Source organism: Schistocerca gregaria, chromosome 3, assembly GCF_023897955.1.
Source record: "Schistocerca gregaria isolate iqSchGreg1 chromosome 3, iqSchGreg1.2, whole genome shotgun sequence".
NCBI classification, from domain to species: domain Eukaryota; kingdom Metazoa; phylum Arthropoda; class Insecta; order Orthoptera; family Acrididae; genus Schistocerca; species Schistocerca gregaria.
This window is the reverse complement of record NC_064922.1, coordinates 762,696,803-762,723,190: the sequence shown is the minus strand read 5'-3', so window position 1 is coordinate 762,723,190 and position 26,388 is coordinate 762,696,803. Positions and strand designations below refer to the sequence as shown.

General features: G+C 42.8%; 1 non-coding gene across 1 annotated transcript; it reads right to left on the bottom strand.

Annotated features, from left to right (window-relative positions):
- Positions 1-18,019: 18,019 nt before the first annotated feature.
- Positions 18,020-18,094, bottom strand: Trnat-ugu (transfer RNA threonine (anticodon UGU)). The gene has a single exon. It is a non-coding gene; the product is annotated as a tRNA-Thr (tRNA).
- Positions 18,095-26,388: the final 8,294 nt, after the last annotated feature.

Sequence of the window (26,388 nt, the reverse complement as noted above, 5' to 3'; positions counted from 1 at the left end):
TTACCAAGTAACTTCAAGGTAAACCGCTAGCTTAGAAATTTGAGTGGCAACAACAATGGCCACCAGAAATGAACAATGATATTTCTTTAAACTGTGTACGTATAAATGTTAAATTAGATAACAATTCACTCGTGTGTGCAACATTTTCCAACAGATTTTGCAGAGGAACAACCGCGTCCGTCATTCCAAACGTTTCCTTTTCAGACAGTTATCAGTTACTATACCGACAGGACCCCAGTCTTCACTCGTGCAAACCATACATTAAAAGCAATAGAACAAGCAATTAAAACCTTTTTCTCTCTAAAATAAGGGAACACCTTACACGAAAGCCCCTTGGTAAACGACAGTGAAACACATTGGCTAATGTAATTTGAAAACCAAGGAACCCTTACTAGATAACATATTAAAATTAGAAAGAAACGGTCTAAGGAAACAGAATACTAATCTTAGCCGAAAGCAAAGAAATAACAATATTTCTTTTTCTTTGTCGCGCGGGATTAGCCGAGCGGTCTTGCGCGCTGCAGTCATGGACTGTGCGGCTGGTCCCGGAAGACGTTCGAGTCCTCCCTCGGGCATGAGTGTGTGTGTTTCTCCTTAGGATAAATTAGGTTAATTAGTGTGTAAGTTTAGGGACTGATGACCTAAGCAGTTAAGTCCATAAGATTTCACACACATTTTTCTTTAAAACAATTTTAAATATTTAAAAACATATAGCAAGAATAAAAGTGGCTGATGATGTATAATTTTAAAAAACACGGAGCAGTGACCACCAAAATTACTAATCAAAATGCTTAACGGCACTGAGCTAAAATTAAATAATGAACGAATTGGTGAACAGTTGACAACATAGTGCACCTCTAGCAGTATACAACTTTAACATAAACGATCGCAAACACCATCAAGATATTAAACAGGTTAATCAGTGGCGTACATTAATACCAAAAGCTGACAAGTGTTTGCGTCCCAAACTATTAAGCTCACCATTTGCTGATTAGCATTCTTGCTTCTTTCTTTTCGGAATTACAGCGGAGTCAAGACCAGCTAAAAAAATGACACCTTCTATATCTGTTGCCCTTGTTGACCTTTAGATAATCGAGACTCCTCATTCAGCAATTCATAAACAGCTGGTAATCTCGACGGAAAACTAGCTGGGTAATCTAGCATAACACTTTCACACCAACGCTGGGTTTAGAAGTAACTTGAAACTCTGCTACTAGGTGACACTGCCAATATACGCTATAAATGTCACTGAATTTCCGTCCGACGTGATACTGTGTCGACAACACAGCATCAACACAACAAGCGAACAGCACCTCCGATATCCCACAAGATTAAACAACACTTTCATTCGTTGGAGGTGAAAGACCATTATAACGTCCTTTACCGATTCCGATGACGCTTAGTGAGCTGCCGACGTAAGCATTGACCGGATACCGGTATCTTTGGATACCGATAGCGGACCATACCAATCTTATCAGTGCATATAGTTTTTAATATCCTTCAGTAGCATAACATTATCTCAAACACTTCGACGGTCTTCTTTTCCGATCTTCCCACCGACCGTGAAGCACTATCATTTAATATTGTGCTCCAAACGTACATACTCAGAAGTTTCTTGAGCCGTAGAGACTTAATTTCATCTTTACTTCCCCCTTAACTTGCTGGCGCCCCATTAGGTGGCACGAATTGCGCTGTTTCTTGTGTGGTATTTCCGGCGCGTAGTCTTGAAAACACGCGGAAGCGCGTGGATTTGGGAGTTTCTGGGTACGTGGCGAGAGGACAACACGGAGTGTGTTCGGCCCGTGTGCTGTGTGGGCCGTTGTCTCTGTTTGTGCGGAGAGTGATTAGTTACGACTATACCACTAGTGGCTGCATCAAAGTTATCACTGTGCCCTTCAGTGCGAGACAGCTGCATTGCCTTCTCATATGTCCATGCTGCGTGCTTTTGGATGCTGCCGTTTTGCATTGAGATGAAATTATCGAATAACGACTACTTGATGTAGCAATGTTTGATGTCGATTGCACTGCGATATGCCCACCTCTGTAGCTCTCGGTTTATGGATCGGAAAACTTTTTTTTCACCTGTTGTGATTATTATTAACCACTACCAGTCGGTTTTAGTTTGATCTGTTTAATGTTTAGTGCACGTGTAACGTGGCTGCTTGCCATTATAGGTGCTAATATATAAGTTTTGCTTTCTGTTACTTGCTTACCTCGCAATCAGAATATTACTTTACATTTGGTGGCTTCCAAATCGATGTTATTTTCCTGTGAGCCGTCAGACCGTTTTTTGTTACATTAGTGTTTAATGAAACGGAATTTAGTGTTGTTAAATTGCTTATTAGCTGCGTAGTAAATCTGTTTTCTTTAAGTGGTTGTTTTTAACGCCTTGGGAAATTTTCTTGGATTTATTATTTTTAATCTTTTAATTATTTTAAGGAGAGTTTTCGAACTAATGTATGTTCTTCAAAATGTGTTTTAGATCTTTCTGAAATATAAGTGCCACGGAAGAGAGTCTTAGTTGTAAGTACGAGAAATAAAGTACCACCTGCTACAAAGTTTCTCTTTCTCATAGAAATTTCAGTTTGGCGCAAACAAGTCTCTGACTGAGTAGCCTAGTTAACTTCTTGAGTGTTTTTCTGCTTGACGTAACCTTCCGAGATTAATGATTTCATCCTATTCAGTTAAGTTGTTTTAGGGGGACGTTTATTACGCCATCGTTTTACCATTTTATGTTATTAGGCGTGTTTAGTCTGTGCAACTTTCAGTAACGTTACTGTTCGATTATTATGGCAGATTTGAAGGTTTTATGCCATTAAGTCTTGACGGTGTGAGAAACATACTTTCTGTAAAAAAAAATTGTATCTCTTAGATGACGTTTCACCTGTGTGGTGTATCGCAACAGCCCTTAGTTATATGAGTTGCGGGTCAGCTGTTTGGTGTGGCCCTCGCCCACAGGGACTTGTTGGTGTTATGCACCGGCATAGCGTTTCTCGGGAGTGTGTATGGCTACCGAGATTACGTTACTCTAGCAGTATATTTCTTGGAAGTAAAGTTTTTTTTTAGCATGTGCTCTTACTTACAAGCCCTTATATTAATATTGTTCACCAAATTTTTTTCTCTCTCCTGAAACAGCTAATATTATCCAATTTATAATTAACCTACCGACTTTCTAAACCAGATTATTTTAGACTTTATTCATTGTGCTAGTATTTTGAAACAATGGACTTAATTTCTCTTGTTTTCAGTGTTTGAAATGTTTATCTAACTATTTTGCCATCACTTCTGTGCTGTATTCATTCGACGCATGTAAAAGAAAATCTTGGTGCATCGTAATTGTTGGTATTTAACTTTTATAGTTTGTCTGTTCTGAATATTGAATGTGTGGGCTTGTGATTTGGTAATTAGCAATGGCAACTGGTAACCAGTTTTAGCACACCGTAATCTCACATACACTACTTTTACTTTCTGAAATTTGAGAGTTTCTCATATTGTTGCATTACTTACAGAAAACCTGCCGTATAGTAGTCGTCGTGGGTCTGTGGACCACTGCGGCTGCAGCGGGGACGGAGCCTCTCCGTTGTTTCTAGGTCCCCGGTTAACATACAATACATGTTAACTTACAAGGGACCCTTCCCATCGCACCCCTCTCAGATTTAGTTATAAGTTGGCACAGTGGATAGGCCTGGACAAACTGAACACAGATCAATCGAGAAAAGAGAAAGAAGTTGTGTGGAACCATGAAAAAAAATAAGCAAAATATACAAACTGAGTAGTCCATGTGCAAGATAGCCAACATCAAGGATAGTGTGAGCGCAGGAGCGCCGTGGTCCCGTGGTTAGCGTGAGCAGCTGTGGAACGACAGGTCCTTGATTCGTCTTCCCTCGAGTGAAAAGTTTACTTTCTTATGATCTGTCCGTTCGTTCACTGACGTCTCTGTTCACTGTAATAAGTTTAGTGACTGTGATTTGCGACCGCACAGCAAAACCGTGCAATTAGTAGACGAAAGAACGTGCCTCTCCAATGGGAACCGAAAACATTTGATCGCAAGGTCATAGGTCAACCGATTCCTCCACAGGAAAACACGTCTGATACATTCAATACGACATTGGTGACGGCATGTGTGTCACATGACAGGAATATGTTGTCGACCCACCTAACTTGTACACTTGGCGAATGGGTAAAAACATTCTTGTACCTTGCCCGATTTAGGTTTCCTTGTAGATGTCATAATCACTCCCAAAAAACTGATGAAAACGTAAGAGTTTGTCACATAAACTGAAAATAAAAAAATTTAACTTCTCACTCGAGGTGAGACTTGAACCAAAGACCTCTCATTCCGCAACTCCTGAGCTCACACTGTCGTTGATGTTGCCTATCGTGCGCATGGACTTCTCAGTTTGTATATTTTGTTTATTTTTTCACAGTTCCACACAACTACTTCCTGTGTTCTCAATTGATCTGTGTTCAGTTTTTCAAGGCCTATCCACTGTGCCAATTTATAAATAAATCTGGGGGGGGGGGTGCGATGGGGAGGTTCCCTTGTTAGTGTAGTGAATAACCCGAGGACCTAAACAGCAACACATAAATTCCAGTTTGCGACTTAATGGCCAATTTGGCGGAAGTGCGAACATAAATTGATCTAACCATGAACATGGATGTATGTCATTATTAGAATTGCGAAAGATCTTAAATTTCCGAAAAAAAGTTAAAAAGTCAAAGCTTTCGCCTCGTGCCGACAAAGGCCTACCGCGTCTGTCCCTGTGAGAATGTCGATTATTGTCAAGTTCGCGCGCCTGGCGCTCACTTGTTGCATCTCGTAAATGAGATAAATTATTTTCTTCAAAACCCGCTGCTATCGGTGACTCCAAATTTCTTCTACTCTCTTTTCCTACGATTTCGCTTTCAATTTGTTTAACTTGCTTTCGTAGCGCCTCAAATTCCCTTTTGACGCGTTCATTAAAATTTCTCCAATTTTCAACATGTTTATTTATATTCCGGTGCTCTTCTGTTTCTGCAAATGGCAATGGAACTGTATCATCTGAATCTCTGTCCCCATTTAAACTAAGTTTTGTCAATTTATCTGAAATCTCAACTCTTTCCGATAAGTCACCTACTTGTTCTTTCTGTTTATTTACGTCTTCCGTAAGCGTCGCGACTCGGGTTTCAGTATTGACACATTTAGTAGTTAACTGATCATCTTGTTGTGTTTAATCTGAAAGCACGGAGTAACTTGTTCAATTTGTCGATGCAAGGCCTCAGAGAAACCAGCTTGATCTGTGTCAGTTTCGGCCTCGGGAGGACTGCAGCACGCGCGACTAAGAGGCGGGCAGGCGCCACGGCGCAGGAACAGATTGCTTTAATACCTCAGCGCTGGCAGGACTGGCAGCTGGATGCTGCCGCGAAGCGCCGCACGTCAACGAGGCGCTCAGACAGGCCGCAGGATTTGCGCCGGCGCGCCGCCTGCCGGCTCTGTCGGGACGGCCTACGGCGCCTGTCCGCGTGTGATGCATACTCAGCACCACGGCCGATCTCAGCCGCTCTCCGTGCCTCTCTCAACGCGTTACGACAAAGTCCTTGCTAATTGCCTAGCCAGCACAGCTCCCACACACTTGAATTCTCTACGCTGTTCGCATAAGGTAATGGAATACTTAAACTGATTTTTCATGCCATAAACACCTGAGCCGTTGCGGAGTTGCTGGCGGCGTCTTTCGAATTCCTGGCGCCACTATTTCTATCTGTCGTGAGATGTCCCTCAGGTTTGAGGCTAGTCAAAGCACGGGGCTCACAACCCGAACCACACGTCGCTGTTAAGCACTAATGAAAGACTGGGTCCCACACTTCGATTGCACATAATTCATTAAGTTCAATCCAACACGTTTATTTCAAATAACAGAAACACTGACAAATATGCAAAAAACTTATAGTACTATTCGAAAGAATACACTGAAGTGGGGTTGCAGTCATTCACCCAATAGAACACATCAAAATGGCTGGCCGGAGTGGCCGAGCGGTCTGCAGCCGAGCGACCGCCACGATGGCAGGTTCGAATCCTGCCTCGGGCATGGATGCGTGTGATGTCCTTAGGTTAGTTAGGTTTCATTAGTTGTAAGTTCTAGGTGACTGATGACCTCAGTAGTTAAGTCGCATAGTGCTCAGAGCTATTTGAACCATCTGAACTTCAAAATGAGTTCAATAACACGGCTGCGTGCCCCAGAAAACTGCAAGACATTAAATAAACTTCATTTGACGAATAAAAAATACTCAAAAACATTACGCCACTCCTGTTTGACGTGCAGTGTCCCAAAGAAACAGGCGCTTATTCTGAAAGAACAATGTCGGCACCCACAAATAACACAGGCTAACAGTCAGGCTGGGAGCACATCCTACGAGAACTTGTTCACACTATGCTCACCACAAACTGTAGACATTCCGGCCGAACATCCGCTTGCGGTGGCTGCCAGAAGGACGAAGCAACCAACAGGCCCACGCCGTGCTTCTCACACAGGCATCTCAATTTGTGCAAATTCTTGGCCAACCCCAACTCCGGACGCCCCTCCCACTGCGAGGTTTGGCACAGTTTCTATGGAATGCCTTCCAGGCAACCAGTAACCGCCGCAGGAGTTTCACGATTAGCTAACAGCCCCAGCGTAACAGACATCACATATGTGCTTACTCCGAGCCATAACTCCGCCAGTATCACCGGCCGCCTCAAACCGACTGCCTCTCGCCGTCCCACGCGCCCCAGGCGAAAACGTAAAGGCCCGGGGACGCGCCAAAGATAACAAGCCGATCGCTGATGATCAACCAGCGATCTGGCTCTGAGGCCGCTAAAAGCTTTGGCTCGAGGTTCCTGATAGGGGAAGGGGATGTTGTGGCGTGTGGAGTTAGGGGGGTGGTAACGGAGCGAGGAGTACAGTGTGAGATGAGCTGGCCGGTGTGGTCGAGCTGTTCTAGGCGCTTCAGTCTGGAACCAAGCGACCGCTACGGTCGCAGGTTCGAATCCTGCCTCGGGAATGGATGTGTTGATGTCTTTAGATTAGTTAGGTTTAAGTAGTTCTAAGTTCTAGGGGACTGATGGCCTCAGAAGTTAAGTCCCATAGTGCTCAGAGCCATTTGAACCATTTTCTACTAAAAGACATCTTCAAAACATCATGTAGTGCCCTTCAAACTCTTATGTGCAAAACCTATATCCAGATGTGTAAGATAGTGCCACCATATACAGTATGTATTGTAAAAGAAATTTAAGTCTACTTACATTACCGGTGTGTGTGTGTGTGTGTGTGTGTGTGTGTGTGTGTGTGTGTGTGTGTGTCAAGATAATATAATAGGATATGAAATCTCTCCTATCACTTACAACACAGTTTGTTGTGCATGTTGACTTCTGAGGTCATCAGTCCCTTGGAATTTAGAACTACGTAAACCTAACTAACCTAAGGACATCACACACACCCATTCCCGGGGCAGGATTTGAACCAGCGACCGTAGTGGTGGAGCAGTTCCAGACTGTAGCGCCAGAACCGCTCGGCCACTCAGCCGGCTTGACATAACCACCATATTATGTAACCATGGAATACACCGGTCAAAGAATCCTACATAACCTGTCCATTGTTATTTCTAAGACAACATACATCTATGAATGCATTCATATACGTATAATGCAATCTTGGGACAGTTGGTATATGAAGGCGGAATATACAGAAGCTTGTTTCCCATTGTTAACGGGCTCTCGGTGTAGTTGTTTTTATGTGAAAGAGATTTGAAATTCCTTTGCGTTGTGGGTCGTATGAGGATGTTGTAAAACTTAGTGGCTTTGTTTGTGAACATCGATGACAATTCCACACCCACAACAAATAAACTGTCACTCTTCATCATAATGAACCTCTTGTTACTTAATTATACCACAATTTTCCATACCCATCCCGGCTCAATACAGAGTGTTCATTTTAAGTGTAGACATAGAAATATCTCTGAAACTATACATCGGATCAAAAAAAAATTAATTTGAATCTGTCGGTCTCGGAGGGAGACTTCCAACGATACCACACTCGACCCACCATCCTACACCTTGTGTGGGCGGCAAATTTGAAATCTGCAATGGGAACTCCTGTTTAATATTGCTGACTACTATTCTACAACAAAATCTACATACAAATTTTTATGCATTTTCTCCATTTCGCTGCATAAGGCGCAGTAATCGGAGGAATAGAAATGGGTCCACAATCATAAATCACGACATGCTACTCAACGTTGGATATCCGATGGCACGTTGGAACCCACCTCAGAGTAGAACAGGCTAGTATTTCGTAAATTCTGATTGGAAACCCAATTCGCAACGTCGTACCTCTCCGATATATCGAATTGGGGACTACGCGACAAGCCACCGTGGCCGTGTAGCGAACCACGACGTGTCACAACATGTGACACTCTGCGACCGGAGCCCACGTATCGGGCAGAAGTAGAACAGCTGCCGGCCCCAAACAGTACAATACTGCGCAGTGTTTATTGCCTGCAGACCCACCTCTCATTTCGAGAACAGACGTGCAAGTGGATGATGAATGTTGGAACGACAGCAGAAAAAATTGAAATGATGCTTATTTACGGAGAATACAGGAGAAAAGTTGAGGATTCTGTTGCCTTGTTTGCCGAGAATTTTCCAGGGAGAGCTCTCTCTCGTTCGTTCTTTACGCGGTTGTGAATGCCTTTACGTCTGTTGGCAGCATGCAGACTGACAAAGAAGGATAAAAGCATAGCAAACTTGCTACAGGAGAAGCTCATGAAACATCTGTAATAGGTGTACTAGCTGCAGTGCACCACAGTCAACGTATAAGCGCCCCTGTATGCCCGTAGGGAGTATTGTCATAATACTGCATCGTCACCAGTTTTATCCATACCACATGTCACTGCTTCAAGAACTCCAAGGCCCCGATTTCCATTAACGGGCAGTGTCTTGTAAATGGGCACATGAACAAATGCGAAGGATTTCCACATTATTTGCCAGCGGCACTGTTTTCCGATGAGTCTACACTCACAAATCGTGGTAACTGTACCCGGCATAACATGCATTACTGGAGTCTAGGCACTCCCCACTGGTTATGGCAGGTTGCCCGACAATGTCCTTGGTCGGGCAACGTATGATGTTGCATCGTGGAAAACAAACTCGTTGTCCCGTATGTTATCAATGGCACGTTGAATGGACGCAAATATTGAACGTTTTTGGAAAAGGAACTACCGAGGCTACTCCAGGATGTTGCCCTAAACGTTCGACAACGTATGTGGTTTCAGCATAACGGTTGCCCAGCGCCTTATCAGATTACCGTGTTTACACTGGAGCGTGGATCGGCAGAAGTGGTCTATTAATTGACCCACTAGGTCGCCGGATTTGACGGTTTCCGATTTATTTCTGTGAGAATATTTCAAAGATAAGGTATCCCAAGGAGTGCCAAAAGGTTGTGGTCGACCGCAGCAAAAACACCTATGCTGTCACTCCTGCAGAAATGCTTGTGGCCCGTGTACGGTCATTTGAAAAGCGGTTCACTAAATGTACTGAAGTTGGGGGTACTGCGCTGGAACACTTAACCTAATTGGAAAAGTACGGAGCGCTCGCCTCGAGCTACGGCCTGAGTGGTGCGCCAACTAGTCCTCTGTTCGATATGCTGCAGGGATACAACGTTGCGAATAAGGTTTCCAATTAGAAGCTATGAAGCACTGGCCTGCCCTACCCTCGCTGCATGTAGGTGGGATCCAAATTGCCATTGGATATTAGGAGGTCATTAAGTAGCATGTCGTAAATAGCCACATGTCACCATAAAATTTGTTGTTTGGATACATGGCAAGGTGAGTGGGATGTAAGTGATAAGGGACGTAGACTGCACAGTTTCCCCCCTGACGTAAGGGAGTGGTTGATAATGAAAGGTGTATATATATATATATATATATATAATGTACACTCCTGGAAATGGAAAAAAGAACACATTGACACCGGTGTGTCAGACCCACCATACTTGCTCGGCACACTGCGAGAGGGCTGTACAAGCAATGATCACACGCACGGCACAGCGGACACACCAGGAACCGCGGTGTTGGCCGTCAAAAGGCGCTAGCTGCGCAGCATTTGTGCACCGCCGCCGTCAGAGTCAGCCAGTTTGCCGTGGCATACGGAGCTCCATCGCAGTCTTTAACACTGGTAGCATGCCGCGACAGCGTGGACGTCAACCGTATGTGCAGTTGACGGACTTTGAGCGAGGACGTATAGTGGGCATGCGGGAGGCCGGGTGGACGTACCGCCGAATTGCTCAACACGTGGGGCGTGAGGTCTCCACAGTACATCGATGTTGTCGCCAGTGGTCGGCGGAAGGTGCACGTGCCCGTCGACCTGGGATCGGACCGCAGCGACGCACGGATGCACGCCAAGACCGTAGGATCCTACGCAGTACTATAGGGGACCGCACCGCCACTTACCAGCAAATTAGGGACACTGTTGTTCCTGGGGTATCGGCGAGGACCATTCGCAACCGTCTCCATGAAGCTGGGCTACAGTCCCGCGCACCGTTAGGCCGTCTTCCGCTCACGCCCCAACATCGTGCAGCCCGCCTCCAGTGGTGTCGCGACAGGCGTGACTGGAGGGACGAATGGAGACGTGTCGTCTTCAGCGATGAGAGTCGCTTCTGCCTTGTTGCCAATGATGGTCGTATGCGTGTTTGGCGCCGTGCAGGTGAGCGCCACAATCAGGACTGCATACGACCAAGGCACACAGGGCCAACATCCGGCATCATGGTGTGGGGAGCGATCTCCTACACTGGCCGTACACCTCTGGTGATCGTCGAGGGGACACTGAATAGTGCACGGTACATCCAAACAGTCATCGAACCCATCGTTCTACCATTCCTAGACCGGCAAGGGAACTTGCTGTTCCAACAGGACAATGCACGTCCGCATGTATCCCGTGCCACCCAACGTGCTCTAGAAGGTGTAAGTCAACTACCCTGGCCAGCAAGATCTCCGGATCTGTCCCCCATTGAGCATGTTTGGGACTGGATAAAGCGTCGTCTCACGCGGTCTGCACGTCCAACACGAACGCTGGTCCAACTGAGGCGCCAGGTGGAAATGGCATGGCAAGCCGTTCCACAGGACTACATCCAGCATCACTACGATCGTCTCCATGGGAGAATAGTAGCCTGCATTGCTGCGAAAGGTGGATATACACTGTACTGGTGCCGACATTGTGCATGCTCTGTTGCCTGTGTCTATGTGCCTGTGGTTCTGTCAGTGTGATCATGTGATGTATCTGATCCCAGGAATGTATCAATAAGGTTTCCCCTTCCTCGGACAATGAATTCACGGTGTTCTTTTTTCAATTTCCAGGAGTATATATATATATATATATATATATATATATATATATATATATATATATATATATATATATATATCAAAAAGAAATGAAGAACAATGGGCACAACTAAACGCTTTGACAAACAGTATCCGAAAAACAACACATGAGACTACTTGCGGATACGACATGGCAGACATGCCTATATGCAGCGTAACAACAAACCCTAGAGGGTGGACATCGACTCTCAGGGGAACAATGAGATGTAATAGTAAATAAGCGTAAGGTATTGGCGGGCTATCCAAGAAAGCCCCAAATGTTGCATACTTAGGATTAGCAGTACTATTTCTCTGCTACCAACTCAACCTTCTCTTGCAGCTGGTGGTCAACAGCTCGCAGAAAACATTCCGGGGTACTCACCGCAAGTCACGCTCAGTGATAGCACTAATAAATCTCTACTTAGTCTTATAATACTTTTGTATTCTTCTTAGAACAATAAAATTGTGCTTATATTTCGCCCTGAAATTATTGTTGTTTCCGGAAAGGATTGTTTCTTTCTTAAATGTTGTCGATAAAAACTAAAGAAAACTAGAAAAAAGACGAAAAATCAAAACTGTATGATATACGACCTGTTTAGAATCATCAGGTAACAGGTCAATAATTCGGCAACAAGTAAAATAAAATAATAAATGAATAAAATAATTGTGTACCCATTTCTATTCCTCAGATTACAGCGCTATCCGTTGCGAAACGAAGAAAATGCTTCAGATGCAGAGCCGTAGAATCATAATCTGCAATAATAAACTGAGGTTCCCATTGCAAATTTCGAAGTTGCCCCTTCCCCCCCCCCCCCACCCAAGCAAGGGGTGGGGTGGGGAGTCAAATGTGGTATCGTAGGATGTTCTCCTTCGAGCCAGACTGACTAACTGGAACTATAACTAATTTTGATTCGGTTTGTAGTTATCGAGATACGTCTTCAGTTAAAATGAGCACCTTTTTGTTAGCCCCGAATCATGGACGTAAGCTTGATTGCGATTATTCTAAAAGTGTAAATGAAAATATGTGGTTAAATTTAATTCCAAGCTTAAATTACCCACATCACATTCCACCATGTGCTTATCTTAAACCATCTAAAGTGGTACAAGCATGGTAATCTATGAAAGTGCCTTGCGCACAGTATTACTGACACAACACAGAACAGCTTATAGATTTTAGTTCAAAAAAATGAGTATTTCCTCTGGAAGCTCCACCTAGATCCTTTTTTATATAATTAACAAGTAAAATTACCGTTTAAACCCCATTAGCATATTTCAAATATGTATCCCTGGTCCAAAACGATTATTTTCAAAATTTATGACTTCATCTCCCTAATTTGCCTGCATGCAGTGACATATTATCCAGTTTTAAATTTAGAACATATTTTTGTTGTAGTCTTCAGTCCTGAGACTGGTTTCATGGAGCTTTCCATCCTTTTCTACCCTGTGCAAGCTGCTTCATCTGCCAGTACCTACTGCAACCTACATCCTTCTGAATCTGCTTTATGTATTCATCTCTTGGTCTCCCTCTACGATTTTTACACTCCACGCTGCCCTCCAATACTAAATCAGTTATCCCTAGATGCCTCAGAACATGTCTTTTTAACCGATCCATTCTCCTAGTCAAGTTGTGCCACAAACTCTTCTTCTCCCCAATTCTCTCCGCTACCTCCTCACGAGTTATGTGACCTATCCATCTAATCTTCAACATTGTTCTGTAGCAACACATTTCAATAGTTTCAATTCTCTTCTTGTCCAAACTATTTATCGTCCATGTTTCACTTCAATACATGACTACACTCCATACAAATACTTTCAGAAACGAATCCCAGATACTTAAATCTATACTCGATTTTAACAAATTTCTATTGTTCAGAAACGCTTTCCTTGCCATTGCTAGTCTACATTTTATATCCTCTCTATTTCAACCATCATCAGTTATTTTGCTCCCCAAATAGCAAAACTCCTTTACTACTTGAAGTGTGTCATTTCCTAATCTAATTCCCTCATTATGACCCGACATAATTCGACTACATTCCATTATCCTTGTTTTGCTTTAGTTGGTGTTCATCTTACATCCACCTGTCAAGACACTGTCCATTCCGTTTCACTTCTCTCCCAAGTCCTTTGCTGTCTCTAACAAAATTACAATGTCATCGTCGAACCTCAAACTTTTTATTTCTTCTCCATGGACTTTAATACCTACTCCGAATTTTTTTCCTTTGTTTCCTTTACTACTTGCTCAATATACAGATTGAATAACATCGGGGAGAGGCTACAATCCTGTGTCACTCCCTTCCCAACCACTGCTTCCCTTTCATGTCCCTCGACTCATATAACTGCCATCTCATTTCAGTTCAAACTGTAACCCATAAGTTGGGAAGAAGAAGAAGAAGAAAGAACACCTATTAACGGAACATAATTGAAACGCTTTTGTTTTATCAATCACACTGCATGGTTTCCAAATACTGAAAATGAATATCTAATGGAAAATGTTAGAGTTTTTCAGAATTGGGTTGAAAAGCAAACAAAAACAGACTAAAATATTGTATAATCAACACAAGAGATACAAAATAGTACATATTAACGACAAAGTTATAAAACGAGTCCGAAGGGTTTTCACTTCGTATAGCTGAAGATATCGACAAGACTGACGAGAAATTAAATGAACAGAACAGTATATGTAAATTGGAATACTTATAGTCAACAAGAAATTTTACCGTTAAGCGTTCTACATGGTTAATTGAATGGTACGGTTCATTTATAATTTGAGGGTGGCACGTAGAGGAATGGAGAGTTTCGTGTTTGGACTTACTTGGTCAGATAGAACAACAAATAAACGCGTCAGGCAAAGGAGTACGGCAGAACCTGTATTTTTTCAGTAATAAATGTTACGTGAAGTGGGCTGAAGTTTTTCCTACGTGACTACGTGGTATACGGACTTACGGAGCTAGCTGCTGAATTATAAGAGATATGAAAAGATCGAAATAATGACATAAGGCATGGTGAAAAATGAAAGTAGGAAACGTCTTAGAGCTAGGTGGAAAATTGAGTGTGAAATTCTTCAAGCGTGAAGAAGCCTGAAAGAGGCCAGTGGATTTGTTGTGGTGATATTGATTCCAAAACACTGAATGGTCGAAAAGGATTAACCTATGCATGTTAAATGTACATAACTTGTGATTCCTTATTCCTTTGGACTGTAATGTACGGAAGTCAAGCGAAAAGAAAGAAATATAAAACCCTGGCCACAGATTGTTGATCATTTGACTATCGTACAACTTTCTTCCTACATTTGAAGTACAGGCACTCAAGATTAGCATCACTGTAAAAACGGTATGATGCAGTTAATATATCTGGTTATGTTTGAAACACCATTCAATTTCATGTTTGTCACAAAATCAACTGTACAGTTTTTTCACTTCAAGGTGGTCACCCAGAAAACAATCTATTATTGTATGTAAAACGAAAGAATGTACAGAAATCCTCCGTATCAGAGGTAACTCACGGACCCAAAAATTTGTTCAGTTGCTGCTTGGGAATGTAGACATCTGTGATGCGTAACCATGTGAAATGGACGGTCTCGTTGTTTACACGACGAACAGTGTCGTGGCAGCTGGGTAAACCACCGAGCTCTCCGCGTTGTTCGACTGTTTGCAAGGGAACGCCCGCATAAGTGTTCGGGAAGTGCTGAGGGATTTGCGACCACTCGTCGAGATATTCTCACAAAAGCCTTGAAAGCCCGTGTGTACGCAGTAATTAAGGCAATTAGCAGAGCAGGGCGTGAGCGATAATAAAGGAATCCTTTGGGAAGCTGTGGTGCTCTGCTTTCAGCAGTCGCGTGCAAGCGCTCTTTGCCACTCACACATACACGACAGAGAATACAGTTGTTGCTGCGTCACGTCCACATTAAACATTAAAGGTTTTTTAATTAACTGACGGTATCGTTTTAATGTCATTACACGTTTTGTTTACGAACGTTGCTTGCTGGCAGAAACGAGTGATATTCTCGATTTACTTTGGTTCTAGAATAAACAAGAGAACCTTACAAGGGTAAGACGAAAATATTTCGACTTAGCATAACAGCAGCGTTGACATTAATGACATATTAGTTATACAGATACACGATGGATTCTGTAGACATCAGACCAGTGATGCACTTCACATCAAAATTTGGGACCATATATTAGACGGAGTTAAAGAGTTCCGCTGCCTTGAAAGTAAAATTACACTTGACGGAGGATATAAGGAGCAGGCAAAAAACATTTCTCGCTAACTAAAAGGAGTCTGCTTGCGTCAGACGTAGGTCTTAAATGGCGGCAGGAAAATCTGGGAACGTACGTCTTTAAAATATGATTGTATGAATTTAATCACAAACCGTAGGCAAACCGGAAAAAGCGGAAAATCAAAGTGTGTGAGAAGTCGTGCTAGTGGCGTACGAAGAGACTTACATGACGTGTTAAGCCATAAGGAGATTATCTGCTGAATCGGCGAGGAAAGGAGCATGTTGGAAACACTAACAGACAGAGGGACAGAGTGGCGATGTGTAAAAACATCAGATAATAACTTCCGTGGTACCAGACGGAGATGTAGATCAAATAAAATGCAGGGGAAGAGCGAGACTGGAATATAAACAAATAGTTAATGTAGGACGCTGGGTTTTAGTGCTACTCTGAGGTGAAGAAGAGAGAATCCGATGGCGATCCACATCAAATCCAGTTGCAGCAGTGATATGCCTCACATATGAGACAAAAAAAATTATAGAAAATAATTTACTTTGAGAATTTGGTTGTTGTGAGGCCGCACAGCCCCAATATATTTTAAGAACGAAAACATGGTCCAAGCAGGCTTGTAATTTATTTACTATCTGCGCTGTTAGCCAGTTTTTATCGCCGGTAGTTTTCATAAGCTTGTCACAAGCCTCAAGCCACGCATCACATCTGAATGAACAGCCAGTACATATGTAAGGGCACATATTTCTCATGTGCGTGTATAGTCCAAATATGATTCAGCAGTGCATTAATTACGTCCATTAGTAACATACATACACAAAACTTCCGTATCATATCACAAGCAAGGTTGTTACGATAGCGAAGATGCTTAAACCGTATCTGTACATGGTCGATAGCACTCTGTATGATTGTGGCGTGATATGTACGCGCCTGGGGATGCTAAGCAAATGAGATAAATTGTTTGGTCATGAGAATACGTTAAAAATGCACTTCGTCTGATTACGATTTTATTTAGTGTGAATTTCCTACGTAATGTAAATTAAATTACCTTTATGTGATAAGGTTGCTTCAGCACATTCCAAAACCTTTTTATAAAGCTTTAAATGCAATATTCGATCAATCATTCATTCACGTTATCTCGCGTGAATCAGTTTTCATGTCACGGAACAACTAAAGTAAGTGCGCAGTTTGTTAACTAACCTGCAGCTGTATAGCGACGACTTGATTAATTAGCATAAATTTTACTGGTGTTATAGTAAGGCAAATTTTTGGGTAATTTTGTGTGTTTCGATCACTTCGCAGTGCACTTTCAACACTGCGATACAATTATCTCAGTAATAATATGTTTATGATTAATTAGTGACATCTTTATGTTACCCGAGAATCCCTGTTTAAGGAGTTAACTTCATGTTAGATAAAGTAGGCGCAGACGTCGTTTCAATGAATGGGTACTGGGAAAATGGAGCCAGACTATGATGGAGACTGCTCACAAAACGCTTGTACGTTCAATCTTACAATAATTTTCAATAATGTACGACTCTTATAAAAAATGTTGCCAGATTGGCAGCACTTGCGACAACAGACCTATGATTTTGTTCTTTGCTGTTATTTTCTCTCAGAATGTAGTGTGGCATATTTTTATAGAATAAAATTCAGTCGCCAGTTGCTCAGTCCTTTATATTATGTTTTACCGGTTTAGACACATGAATCTCTCATTCCCTAAATCTCAATATTGGTTTATCACAGATAAATATCTTTTTCACAAGGACGTAATACCATAATTTATATAAAAAAATGTACGTATTTTATGTGACTATGTACATAAATGTGACATGTTTACTTTAAATCGTGAATGTGTGATTGTAATTATCACATACTGTGTGTACCTGCTTGGACACGCCATGAAATTATGATTCTGTGAAGACGTCTGGTAATCCAGTATTAAACTTATGAAAATGACAGATTAACACGTCAAAATCGGTAAAGTGGAACAAAAATAGGTGTGCGACTGATGACTGAACTGTGGCTCTGAGCACTATGGGACTTAACTTCTGAGGTCATCCCTCCCCTAGAACTTAGAATAAGTTAAACCTATACATGACGTTAGTATCTGTTCCCGAAAGAACAGTTACCGTAGATGACCATGCAGCTTTGCTAGAAATGAAATGATAATTAAATAGACACCCTAGCTGCAAACAGGCGTTGATGTACTTCATTAGGGACATGTTGAAAATGTGTGCCCCGACCGGGACTCGAACCCGGGATCTCCTGCTTACATGGCAGACGCTCTATCCATCTGAGCCCGAAAGAACAGTTACCGTAGATGACCATGCAGCTTTGCTAGAAATGAAATGATAATTAAATAGACACCCTAGCTGCAAACAGGCGTTGATGTACTTCATTAGGGACATGTTGAAAATGTGTGCCCCGACCGGGACTCGAACTCGGGATCTCCTGCTTACATGGCAGACGCTCTATCCATCTGAGCCACCGAGGGCACAGCAGATAATGCGACTGCACGGATTTATCTCTGGCACGCCTCCCGCGAAACCCAAATTCTCAACGTATTGTCCCTCACTACATTCCATGGACGTCAGCATATCTCTTTAAATGTTGTTATGGCAGTCAATTACATTTTGAACATAAAATAATAAGTGCTGTTTTGCTGCCAAGGCTGTTAATCTCTTCAAAACATTTATCACTGGTTGCTGTGTCATATTTTTTTTAACTCACTAGAGAGAGTCACGGAAACGTGAAAACGCCGCACGCTAGAAGATAGATGCCAATTATCCCGTGAAAGACTACTTCTAAACTTTCAAGAATCAATATTAAGTGAATTATCTAGAAATGTAAATCAGCCCTCAATATGTAGCTCCATTTGAGAGCGCGAAGAATACGGTAAATACAGTACGTACAAAGGTTTTTAACCAGGGCTGGATATTAGAGTGCAACATGAATAAACCCTTAAATATGATACAGTGCTATTTATTCTCTACCATGCATTCACAGTGGGCATATGTGTATGCAGATGATATCTAGCGGACCAAATCAAGTTCATGAAAAGTACACTCCCTGAAAATCGGTGTTCATGCAGTCGATCACTAACTTTGGCTTCGGAAGTGTGTTAAGTTATTGCACTTAGTAGCAGAAGGGGATTAGTATAACCAACAGAGTATCTGATAATAACTCTATGGGTCTAATGTTTTACATGAAATGATCCAATAGATAAGAAGGTAATGTTTTATCTTGCCTTGAGTAGAGAGGATGTGATACGAAATGTTAAAATTTTAGATGTTAAACTCAGAACTTTATATCGAAGAGGTAATGTGAAACGCATATCACATTAATATTAAAAAATTAATTGATATTTTTCGTAAGAGAATAAAGTTTAACAAGGTGAATAAGACTTCATATGAATCGAACGTCACAGTATTTGTCTTAATTTGAAAACAAATATTGTGTGTAGGACAATGAGACTGCTACAGACAAATTCTATTTGGCGGTGGGGGGTGTTTCTACTCACAACACTGAAAAATTGTGGCGACACGTTGTGACCAGCGTCTTCCGGAAAACTCCTGTGAACACGCTATAGACGCGCATTAAAGCATCTGTTTCAGCCGCGGAGGACGGAAACCCTGTTCTCCAACTTTGAAGAAGATAATGTTTATCCGATTTAAGATGGGAGAGTATCGAACATACTCAAAAGAGGGAATTATAGGAGACAATATCTCCTTAAGAGATCCACTAGGAGCTAAGTTTGTCGTAAGAGCAACCCATTGTCAATAGCTCTCAAAGATGAAAAAGTCAGTGCTTGTTTAGTCACATTATTAAGGCGTTGTCTGTCTTGTTAAATGCACACGCAAGTCACGAAACACCCTACTCTTCTTTCAAGTGGAGGTTTATTGTGATACTGCAGCGGAGACGAATCAATATCACTGAAACAACTTCACGAATATTTTACACTAAATATAGAAAGTGATAAAATTAATTATTTCATCATAAATATAATATAGCACCTTAAATGTATTGATATTTTGTTATCAACCCAATCTGTTATATGTCCCGTCGAATAAATTAAATTTTCACACGACAATGGTAAACTCTGACAGACTAGCTACAAACGAAATTAGTAATGAAGTTCGAATATTCAATGCCGTAGTTTCAAGTAATATCTCATTTTCAAAAGCTTTTATTCTTCCATATCAATACCTTCACCACTACTTTTGTTTTGAACCTAAAGATTGCAGTAAAGAGAACAATATTGTGGATGTTTTAAAACATTCGCAGTATTAAGCTTTTCATTCGTAATTATGAATCTGATCTGTCGATATAAGTTGGAAGAATCACTTGCAAAAATTTGAAGATCTCTAACAGTTGGGTTTTGCAGTGTTAGTGACTTAAACTACATTTCTCATTGACACATTAACTAGGAACCATGTCACAGACTGTGTCAGATGTCCTCCAGCATTCAACGTCATATTTTTCACAGTTAAAATACCAACAAACTATAACACTTCAGAAACAGAATAGTAGTATTTTACATTCATTTTCGATGTCGTGTTATTTCACTCGTACAAAATATATTTACATCTACATCTACATCTACATGACTACTCTGCAATTCAAATTTAAGTGCTTGGCAGAGGGTTCATCGAACCACAATCATACTATCTCTCTACTATTCCACTCCCGAACAGCGAGCGGGAAAAACGAACACCTAAACCTTTCTGTTCGAGCTCTGATTTCTCTTATTTTATTTTGATGATCATTCCTACCTATGTAGGCTGGGCTCAACAAAATATTTTCGCATTCGGAAGAGAAAGTTGGTAACTGAAATTTCGTAAAAAGGTCTTGCCGCGACGAAAAACGTCAATGCTGTAATGACTTCCATCCCAACTCGTGTATCATATCTGCCACACTCTCTCCCCTATAACGCGATAATACAAAACGAGCTGCCCTTCTTTGCACCCTCTCGATGTCCTCCGTCAATCCCACCTGGTAAGGATCCCACACCGCGCAGCAATATTCTAACAGAGGACGAACGAGTGTAGTGTAAGCTGTCTCTTTAGTGGACTTGTTGCATCTTCTAAGTGTCCTGCCAATGAAACGCAACCTTTGGCTCGCCTTCCCGACAATATTATCTATGTGGTCCTTCCAACTGAAGTTGTTCGTAATTTTAACACCCAGGTACTTAGTTGAATTGACAGCCTTGAGAATTGTACTATTTATCGAGTAATCGAATTCCAACGGATTTCTTTTGGAACTCATGTGGATCATCTCACACTTTTCGTTATTTAGCGTCAACTGCCACCTGACACACCATACAGCAATCTTTTCTAAATCGCTTTGCAGCTGATACTGGTCTTCGGATGACCTTACTAGACGGTAAATTACAGCATCATCTGCGAACAACCTAAGAGAACTGCTCAGATTGTCACCCAGGTCATTTATATAGATCAGGAACAGTAGAGGTCCCAGGACGCTTCCCTGGGGAACACCTGATATCACTTCAGTTTTACTCGATGATTTGCCGTCTATTACTAAGAACTGCGACCTTCCTGACAGGAAATCACGAATCCAGTCGCACAACTGAGACGATACCCCATAGCTCCGCAGCTTGATCAGAAGTCGCTTGTGAGGAACGGTGTCAAAAGCTTTCCGGAAATCTAGAAATACGGAATCAACTTGAGATCTCCTGTCGATAGCGGCCATTACTTCGTGCGAATAAAGAGCTAGCTGCGTTGCACAAGAGCGATGTTTTCTGAAGCCATGCTGATTACGTGTCAATAGATCGTTCCCTTCGAGGTGATTCATAATGTTTGAATACAGTATATGCTCCAAAACCCTACTGCAAACCGACGTCAATGATATAGGTCTGTAGTTAAATGGATTACTCCTACTACCCTTCTTGAACACTGGTGCGACCTGCGCCATTTTCCAATCTGTAGGTACAGATCTATCGGTGAGCGAGCGGTTGTATATGAGTGCTAAGTAGGGAGCTATAGTATCAGCGTAATCTGAAAGGAACCTAATCGGTATACAATCTGGACCTGAAGACTTGCCCGTATCAAGCGATTTGAGTTGCTTCGCAACCCCTAAGGTATCTACTTCTAAGAAACTCATGCTAGCAGATGTTCGTGTTTCAAATTCTGGAATATTCCATTCGTCTTCCCTGGTGAAGGAATTTCGGAACACTGCGTTCAATAACTCCGCTTTAGCGGCACAGTCGTCGATAGCAGTACCATCGGCACTGCGCAGCGAAGGTATTGACTGCGTCTTGCCGCTTGTGTACTTTACATACGACCAGAATTTCTTCGGATTTTCTACCAAATTTCGAGACAATGTTTCGTTGTGGAACCTATTAAAGGCATCTCGCATCGAAGTACGTGCCAAATTTCGCGCGTCTGTAAATTTTAGCCCATCTTCAGGATTTCGCGTTCTTCTGAACTTCGCATGCTTTTTCCGTTGCCTCTGCAACAGCGTTCGGACCTTTTTTGTGTACCACGGGGGATCCGTTCCATCTCTTACCAATTTATGAGGTATGAATATCTCAATTGCTGTTGCTACTATATCTTTGAATTTGAGGCACATCTCGTCTACATTCGCATAGTCAGTTCGGAAGGAATGGAAATTGTCTTTTAGGAAGGCTTCTAGTGGCACTTTATCCGCTTTTTTAAATAAAATTATTTTGCGTTTGTTTCTGATGGATTTGGAAGAAATGGTATTGAGCCTAGCTACAATGACCTTGTGATCACTAATCCCTGTATCAGTCATGATGCTCTCTATCAGCTCTGGATTGTTTGTGGCCAAGAGGTCAAGTGTGTTTTCGCAAACATTTACAATTCTCGTGGGTTCGTGGACTAACTGCTCTAAATAATTTTCGGAGAATGCATTTAGGACAATCTCGGAAGACGTTTTCTGCCTACCACCGGTTTTGAACAAGTATTTTTGCCAACATACCGAGGGTAGGTTGAAGTCGCCACCAACTATAACCGTATGAGTGGGGTATTTATTTGTTACGAGACTCAAACTTTCTCTGAACTGTTCCGCAACTGTATCATCGGAGTCTGGGGGTCGGTAGAAGGAGCCAATTATTAACTTAATTCGGGTGTTAAGTATAACCTCCACCCACACCAATTCGCACGGAGTATCTACTTCGACTTCACTACAAGATAAACCACTACTGACAGACACCAACACTCCACCACCAATTCTGCCTTATCTATCTTTCCTGAACACCGTCTGAGACTTCGTAAAAATTTCTGCAGAACTTATTTCAGGCTTTAGCCAGCTTTCTGTACCTATAACGATATCAGCTTCTGTGCTTTCTATTAGCGCTTGAAGCTCAGGGACTTTTCCAGCGCAACTACAACAGTTTACAACTATAATTCCGACTGTTCCTTGATCCAAGCACGTCCTGTAATTGCCAAGCACCCTTTGACATTGCAGCCCATCCCGCACTTTCCCGAGGCCTTCTAACCTAAAAAACCGCCCAGTCCACGCCACACAGCCTCCGCTACCCGTGTAGCCGCCAACTGACTGTAGTGAACTCCTGACCTATTCAGCGGAACCCGAAACCCCACCACCCTATGGCGCAAGTCAAGGAATCTGCAGCCAATACGGTCGCAAAACCGTCTGAGCCTCTGATTCAGACCCTCCACCCGGCTCTGCACCAAAGGTCCGCAGTCGGTTCTGTCAACGATGCTGCAGATGGTGAGCTCTGCCTTCATGTCGTAAGCAAGACCGGCAGCCTTCACCAAATCAGATAGCCGCTGGAATCCAGAGAGAATTTCCTCAGATCCAAAGCGACACACGTCATTAGTGCCGACATGTGCCACCACCTGCAGCTGGCTTCACCCTTTGCTCTTCATGGCATCCGGAAGGACCCTTTCCACATCAGGAATGACTCCTCCCGGAATGCACACGGAGTGCACACTGGATTTCTTCCCCTCCTTAGCCGCCATATCCCTAAGGGGCCCCATTACGCGCCTAACATTGGAGCTCCCAACTACCAGTAAGCCCAACCTCTGCGATTGCCCGGACCTTGAAGGCTGAGAATGATCCTCTGAAACAGGGCAGGCAGCTGCATCTGGCTCAGCCAGAGACAGTGCCTGAAACCGGTTTGTCAGACGCACCGGGGAGGCTTTCTGATCAGCCTCCGGGGACGCCTTTCGCTGCCTGCCACGCCTTGGAACGACCTCCCAATCAACCACAGGCGAGGGCTCAGCCCCACTGCGGGCAGCAACCGGGGCAACCACAGCGGCAGACCGATCTGGGGACAGACGGGATGAGGGTGACATCCCCGTGATACCCGAGTCCAGCTCCCCACAGTGGTGCCCATTGGCAACAGCCTCAAGCTGCGTGACCGAAGTCAGCGCCGATTGCAGCTGTGAGCGAAGGGATGCCAAGTCAGCCCTCATCCGAACACAGCAATCGCAGTCCCTGTCCATTCTAATCGATGTTTAACAACAGTTACTGAAACACGAGTCCGTGCCTAGATAACGCAAGCGGAACACACAAAGAATGTATCAACTAACCTGTACAAATGCCTAACGACTGCGCTACAATCTGCTGAATTTACGATTACAGTAACTGAAACTCGAAATTGCACCTCCTATACGAAACTCTCACGCAATTTAAATAAGAATCTACGAAGTAAACACTAAAGCGCGATGCTACAACTGTCAAATACTATAATACGCCCGAAATATATGAATTAAACAATGCAAGTACCCAAAAACACGCAAAGAAATTAATTAAACTATCTAACAAATAAGTAAGCTAGGGTTATACGACTTGCTGCTGCAGCTGCTTATCCAACGGCGGCAGGGAGCACACAACTTTACAGAATTTAAATACCTTAATGAACTTTTTATTATCTCTGTAGCGCTGATTTCCTTAGAAAAAATGGCGTCCATTTCCAGATAGCACACTACAAATAACAGATAAAACAAGCAGTGTACTACACTCTATTCGCATGACAAGCGTGATCAAACCATACGAAGGACGGAAAAATACTATTTTTCAATACCTGTAGATTCTGTCATTTCTTGTCAGGTCTTCTGAACACTTATATCATAGCGTCTTACTACGAAGCGCTGAAGTCGTTCAGTTAAAGAAGCAGTTCAGTTTGCAAGAGATAATATGATTTCTTCACGTCGTGATTAATAAGGGACAGAGAACTTCGTGCTCTCATTTCGTCTAGTCTTTGACGTGAAAATCTAGCACGAAAGTACGAAAATCCCTAAGATGCCAAAGTACAGGGTACGTTCCGAAAGTAATGCAATTGAATTTCCCGCGCTGCTCCTAGTAGTCGGAGTGGGAGCGGGCCACATGGAGTAGGTGGGGGGGGGGGGGGGGCACGCTAAGCTTTGCCGCGAAACCGGTTTCAGTGCTCTCCGAGCTGTGGAAGCGGCAGGACGTCTGTTATTGTAAACCTCTGCGCGCCGACCATGTCACGGAAAAAATGGGATCGAGCAACGTTACGCGATTAAGTTTTGTGCTAAACTGAACAAATCTTTTGAGGAGACTAACAAAATGATTCGTGAGGCTTACGGGGACTCTGCTCTGTCCTACTCACAAGTTTCGAGGTGGTTAAAGGCCTTTAAGCCCAAAAAGGCTAGAATGAGCAAATCAAAAGTGAAAACAATGATCAATGTCTCTTTCGACAGCAAAGGAGTGGTCCATAAGGAGTTTGTTCCTCAAGGACAGACAGTTAACGCTGCCTACTACGTGGATGTGCTGGAAAGACTCCACAAAAGGGTCGTCAGGACGAGAAAGGACATCTCCGCTACCTGGCAACTCCATCACGACAACGCGCCTTGCCACAACGCGCTACGAGTCCGCGAGTTCCTGGCCAAACACCAGGTGCCAACGCTGCCCCACCCCCCCTATAGTCCTGACCTCGCCCCAGCTGACTTCTTTTTGTTTCCTAGGATTAAGTCAGCCCTGAAAGGAACCCGTTTTTCGTCCATAGACGAGATCCAATCCGCCGTGACGAAGGCCTTGCGAGAGGTCCCGGAAGACGCCTTCCAGGGCGCGTACCGGTCATGGCAGAGTCGCTGGAAAAAATGTGTAGAGGCCCAAGGACAGTACTTTGAAGAATTTTAAGTGTTTGTGCAAATCTGTTCAATAAATTACTTTAAAAAAATAATTGCATTACTTTCGGAACGCACCCTGTATATCAAAATTGAAACGTGTGAACACACAGAATATATGTTGTATCAGAGGTAATTAAAAAAAAGGTACTCGAAAAAATTGATGGGATCTGAGAGGAACATTTACATTCATTTTTCGAAGCCGCAGTATTTAACGATAAGTACTTCACCTGTTTACCAAAACCACGTTATTGTTGTTATCTAAACGGTTGCTAAAATATCTAAAAAGGAACGAGACATTCGATCGTTATTTTAAGTGAATGAAAAACATGAGAAGTAAATAATCGTTAACATGACGTTCACTGAATATTTACAGACTTTAACGCACCAGTCGCATGAAATATAATATAAATGCAGTGACAAAAATTAGGCGAGTGCGTTCGTGTGTGGGTGTCTGTGTTGAAGGAGGTTGGAGGGGGGGGGGGGGAACCCACGGAAAATTTAACAGTTGCTGATCTTTAAACAGCCAAGATTCAAAACGTTGTTATTTGTTTTTGAAGCAAGCAACACATTAGCAGACAGAGAAGCTCGTTATTCGCTTTAGTCGCCACAACGCCGTCCTTCTCCTCCTAATCTTCTTGTCGAATGTGACGAGAAGCGTGTATATCTGAACGCTTCCTTCGCTTCTGGCACAT